The 5,592-nt window shown below is 49.2% G+C and overlaps 2 non-coding genes and 1 pseudogene across 2 annotated transcripts in view; all 3 read left to right on the top strand.

Annotated features, from left to right (window-relative positions):
- Positions 1 to 309: 309 nt before the first annotated feature.
- LOC149254594 (18S ribosomal RNA) lies at positions 310 to 2,085 on the top strand (annotated as a pseudogene).
- Positions 2,086 to 4,758: 2,673 nt separating this feature from the next.
- On the top strand, positions 4,759 to 4,912 carry LOC149254593 (5.8S ribosomal RNA). The gene has a single exon (XR_016267477.1). It is a non-coding gene; the product is annotated as a 5.8S ribosomal RNA (ribosomal RNA).
- Positions 4,913 to 5,159: 247 nt separating this feature from the next.
- LOC149254592 (25S ribosomal RNA) overlaps positions 5,160 to 5,592 on the top strand; it is a 3,410-nt gene continuing 2,977 nt past the window's right edge. The window contains exon 1 of the ribosomal RNA XR_016267751.1: positions 5,160 to 5,592. This exon is cut by the window's right edge and continues 2,977 nt beyond it. This is a non-coding gene — a ribosomal RNA (25S ribosomal RNA).

The raw sequence follows: 5,592 nt of genomic DNA, 5'->3' as shown, positions 1-5,592 counted from the left end.
GTGCCCTTGGTGCGGGGCATGGAGGCCTTTGGAGGCATTTCTAAGGGAGTGGGTGAGTGATCGCTCGTTTTCTTGTTGGTTGGGACAGGACTGCAAACTCCGGAGTGGCCTTGGTGTGTTGTGGCTTGGCAGGTCTGCCCATTTGTTCGCCATGTCCTTGGCATGTTGCATGTGATTCCTTTTTGGGATGCAAGAGGTGCAAGGCATAAAAGTTTTACATGATATTTTGATGTCTCTTTGACTTGAAGGGTGTTCAGGTTGGCTCTCAGCAAGAGAGCACCCGGAACGCCCTTTGAAGTGGGAGGGTGCTACATGGTTGATCCTGCGAGTAGTCATATGCTTGTCTCAAAGATTGAGCCATGCATGTCGAAGTATGAACTAATTCAGACTGTGAAACTGCGGATGGATCATTAAATCAATTATAGTTTTTTTGATGGTACCATACTACTCGGATAACTGTAGTAATTCTAGATCTAATACATGCACCAAGTCCCGACTCTTTGGAAGGGATGCATTTTTTAGATAAAAGGCCAGCGTGGGCTTGCCCGCTTCTCAGGTGAATCATGATAACTCGACGGATCACACAGCCCTTGTACTGGCGATGCTTCATTCAAATTTCTGCCCTATCAACTTTCGATGGTAGGATAGAGGCCTACCATGGTGGTGATGGGTGACGGAGAATTAGGGATTGATTCCGGAGAGGGAGCCTGAGAAACGGCTACCACATCCAAGGAAGGCAGCAGGCGTGCAAATTACCCAATCCTGACATGGGGAGGTAGTGACAATAAATAACAATAATGGGCTCATCGAGTCTAGTAATTGGAATGAGTACAATATAAATTACTTAACGAGGATCCATTGGAGGGTAAGTCTGGTGCCAGCAGCCGCGGTAATTCCAGCTCCAATAGTGTATATTTAAGTTGTTGCAGTTAAAAAGCTTGTAGTTGGATCTTGGGTCGTAAAGGTTGGTTCGTCTACTTGGTGTGCACCTGCCCTTCCGTCCCTTTTGTTGGTGGCGCGCTCCTAGCCTTAATTAGCTGGGTCACGGTTTTGGCGCTGTTACTTTGAAAAATTAGAGTGCTCAAAGCAAGCTTATGCTCTAAATACATTAGCATGGAATAACGTGATAGGAGTCTGGTCCTATTGTGTTGGCCTTTGGGACCGGAGTAATGATTAATAGGGACTGTCAGGGGAATTCGTATTTCATTGTCAGAGGTGAAATTCTTGGATTTATGAAAGACGGACCACTGTGAAAGCATTTACCAAGGATGTTTTCATTAATCAAGAACGAAATTTGGGGGCTCGAAGACGATCAGATACTTTCCTAGTGTCAACCATAAATGATGCCGACCAGGGATCGGCGGATGTTTCTCTAAGGAATCCGCCAGCACCTTCTAAGAAATCAAAGTGTTTGGGTTGCGGGGGGAGTATGGTCGCAAGGCTGAAACTTAAAGGAATTGACGAAAGGGCTCCACCAGGAGTGGAGCATGCGGCTTAATTTGACTCAACACGGGGAAACTTACCAGGTCTAGACATAGTAAGGTGGTGGTGCATGGTCGTTCTTATTTGGTGGAGTGATTTGTCTGGTTAATTCTGATAAGGAACGAGACCTCAGCCTGCTAACTAGCTACGCGGAGGTTCCCCTTCACGGCCAACTTCTTAGAGGGACTATGGCCGTTTAGGCCATGGAAGTTTGAGGCAATAACAGGTTTGTGATGCCCTTAGATGTTCTGGGCCGCATGCGCGTTACACTGATGCAGCCAATGAGTTTTTATTACTGGTTCGAGAGGGTCGGGAAATCTTCTGAAATTTTATCGTGATGGGGGTAGACCATTGCAATTATTTGTCTTCAACAAGGAATTCCTAGTAAGCGCGTGTCATTAACTCGTGTTGACTACATCCCTGCCCTTTGTACACACCACCTGTCGCTCCTACCAATTGAATGATCCAGTGAAGTGTTCGGATTGCGTCAACGATGGTGGTTTGCTGCTATCGACGTCATGAGAAGTTCATTGAACCTTATCATTTAGAGGAAGGAGAAGTCATAACAAGGTTACCGTAGGTGAACCTGCGGTAGGATCATTGATAGCAGGGGTTTTATTTTTTGGTTCGGGTTGGTTGGGTTTCGATTGCAATGTGAGACTTTGTGGTGTGTCTCTAGGGGAGAAGGTTTGGTGTTTGGTGGGAACATTGTTGGTTGCTTGTCTCGAGGTAACTACGCTTGTTTTTTCGTGTGTGCTTTCAAGCCATGCTTGTGCTTGTCCCACCCATCCTTTTTTTTTCTTCCCCCCAATGTGTTTCTGCAGGGGGTCCGGAAGCTTGTTTCTTGGGAGCCCTTCCGACGATCTATTCGGCCGGGCATGCTTGCTACAGAGTTGAGGTGCTCGGTAAATACAATGGATAAATTTGGACTCATTCATAGCGGAGGTGCTTGGTCTTTTGTTCGTTGGAAGGCATGGGCCAAGGGTGCGGGCTTCCATAGTTGGTTCTCTCGAAAAGGTGGTGACGGTTGATGTGTTGCTTGGTTGAGATTTTTCGCCGGTGGTTGGGTCGAGGGAGTGGTTGCGCGCGTGCTTGGTGGCTCAAACCTTTCGTGAGGCAAGATTGTCAGGGTACGGTCAGTATGGGATGGATGAAGAGCGGTTCAACCCGTTGGGCTGGCCACCCTAGTCCCTCCCGACCATTCCTCAACATGCCCTCGCGGAAGGGTTGGGTGTCGAGGTAATGAAAAACCCATCCCTCGGTCTGAGCTCCATCGAGATCGCAATTTTCCCCACCGACAGGCATGAGGGTGGCAATCTTATCTCGTGCCTTTGCCATCGAGGGAATTCCTCGTCGTCTCGTGACCCACTCCCCTTCTGAGGGAAAAAGAAGTAGCGGGTTGTGTCTTTGTTCCTCCCTTTGGATTGTGGGTTTTTTGTGGGACTTGCGTCATTTCTTTGTTTCGTGGTGTGCGCTTTGCGAATGTCCCTCTCTCTAGTGGCCTTGCACCATCGATGTATTTGTGGCCCGTGGCTTTCTCTAGCATTGAGTGTCAGCCCGTGACAACTCCTTTGTGGAGTTTGATTATTTGACCCCCGTTGACTCTCTCGCTGGAAAGGTTGTTGGGTGTTTTGTACACGGAGGGGTGCAAGAGCAGGGTGGGTTTGTGTTATTGGTAGCAGTCTATTTGTCATTTGAAGCCTTGTGCTGCTGGGTTGGGGGGCTGTGCGCCTCTCAGTGACGTGCTCCAGACACTGGTCTCATCGTGGCCGTTGTCTTTTCTGTTGATCAATTTTAGGTTCTGATTTATTTGCTTGGTTGTTTGCTATGTTGTAAAGCTGGAAAGGGTGTTGTGCTGAATGCATGTGGGAGGGTGTGAAGAGGCGGGACGCTTTTTTGATTGGGTGCCTTGTTTGATTTCTTTTTGGTTAGCAGACATCTACTCGGCGTGCTGTTGAGCTTCTCTCTTTTCTTGGGATCTTTGTTTCTTTGGTGTTGTTTTCTTCCCTTCTTCCTTTTGCCCCTAGCTTTACAGTGGAGAGGTGGGATTGTTGTGGATTGGTGTTCGGGAAGGACGAAAAGCAGTGCGAGTTCCCAGGGTGGCCACCCTGGTCCTTTTCGATCGCCGTCCCCTGCAGTTCCCCCCTTTTTCTGAAGGCGCGGGGTTTGGGAAGCTTGTTCTCTGTTTGAGCTTCCCCTTGTGAGCCAATAGCCACGTTTGATATCTCTTGCTTTCCTATTATTTTCTTCCCTTCTTGCTTTTGGCCCCTTAGCTTTACGGAGAAAAGGTGGGATTATTGTGTATTGGTGTTCATGAAGGAGGAAAAGCAGTGCGAGTTCCGAGGGTGGCCACCTTAGTCCTTCTCGATCGCTGTCCCCTGCAGTTCTCCCCTTTTTGTGAAGGCACGGGGGTGGGGAAGCTTGTTCTCTGTTTGAGCCTCCCCCTATGAGCCGGTGGATGCGTTTGATATCTCTCTTTCTTTCATGTTGTTTTCTTCCCTTCTTCCTTTCGACCCCTAGCTTTACGGAGAAAATGTGGGATTGTTGTGGATTGGTGTTCGGGAAGGATGAAAAGCAGTGCGAGTTCCCAGGGCGGCCACCCTAGTCCTTCTTGATCGACGTCCCCTGCAGTTCCCCCCTTTTTGTGAAGGCACAAGGTTGGGGAAGCTTGTTCTCTGTTTGAAGCCTCCCCTTGTGAGCCGGTAGCCACGGTTGATATATCCCTTTCTCTCTTGTTGTTTTCTTCCCTTCTTCCTCTTGGCCCCTAACGTTACGTAGAAAAGGTGGGATTGTTTTGGATTGGTGTTCCGGAAGGATGAAACGCAGTGCGAGCTCCCGGGGTGGCCACCCTAGTCCTTATTGATCGTTGTCCCCTTCAATTCCCCCCTTTTGCCGAAGGCACGGGGCTTTGGGAGGCTTGTGCCTTGTTTGTGCTTTGTTTTCTACCTTTTTCTTCCTTTCGGTCCCTAACTCTACAGAGAAAAAGGTGAATTGTTGTGGGCTGGTGTCTGGGAAGGGCTAAAGGTAGTGCAAGCTCCCGGGGTGGCCACCCTAGTCCTTCTCGATCACTGTTCCACACATTTCCCCCTTTTTGCGAGGGCATGGGGCTGGGGGAGATTGTTCTTTGTTCGAGCCTCCCTTTGTGAGGGGGTTAGACACCTTTGTTTCTCTTTCTCTCATGGGTTTTTCCTCCTTTTGCCCCTTGGCCTTACATTTGTTGTGGGGGGTGCCCCTATTTAGTTTTATGGTCGATTTTTCAGTAATACACGTGGAAACGACTCTTGGCAACGGATATCTCAGCTCTTGTTACGATGAAGAACATAGCGAAATGTGATACTTAGTGTGAATTGCAGAATCCCGTGAATCATTGAGTTTTTGAACACAATTTGTGCCCGAGGCCTCGTTCGAGGGCACATCTATCTAGGCATCGTATCCCATTCAAACGTCCTCCCTACAATATGCTAGGGAGCAGCAGAGTTAGTCATCCATGCCCCATGCGGTGTGATCGGCTGAAATACCTCAAGTGGTGTTTCGTGGCATGCGCCGGCGAGGGGTGATCTTGTCCCCTTGGATGGGCAGTCGGCGTTAGCCGATGCGGGCTTTGTGTGGCATCGCTCGAACTTGCTTTCCTCTCTCTTGTCCTCCCATGGGGTAGGGCAGATTTAGCTCCAACTTTGCGACCCCAGCTCAGGCGAGAACACCCGCTGAGTTTAAGCATATAATTAAGCGGAGGAAAAGAAACTTACAAGGATTCCCCTAGTAGCAGCGAGCGAAACAGGAAGAGCCCATCATGAAAATTGGGTGGTGGCGCTGCCTGAATTGTAGTCTGTAGAAGCGTCCTCAGCGGTGGACCTGGGCCAAGTCCCTTGGAAGGGGGTTCCTGAGAGGGTGACAGCCCCGTCGACCCGGGACCCTGCCGCATCACGAGGCATTTTCAGTGAGTCGGGCTGATTGGGAATGCAGCCCTAATTGGGTGGTAAATTCCGTCCAAGGCTAAATATGGGCGAGAGACCGATAGCGAACAAGTACCGCGAGGGAAAGATGAAAAGGACTTTGAAAAGAGAGCTAAAGAGTGCTTTAAATTGTTGGGAGGGAAGCGGATGGAGGCTA

This window comes from Pinus tabuliformis, chromosome 7 (assembly GCF_031772625.1).
Source record: "Pinus tabuliformis cultivar Carrire ecotype Pingquan chromosome 7, CPIR1, whole genome shotgun sequence".
Classification (NCBI taxonomy): domain Eukaryota; kingdom Viridiplantae; phylum Streptophyta; class Pinopsida; order Pinales; family Pinaceae; genus Pinus; species Pinus tabuliformis.
This window is presented reverse-complemented; position numbering and strand designations above follow the sequence as displayed.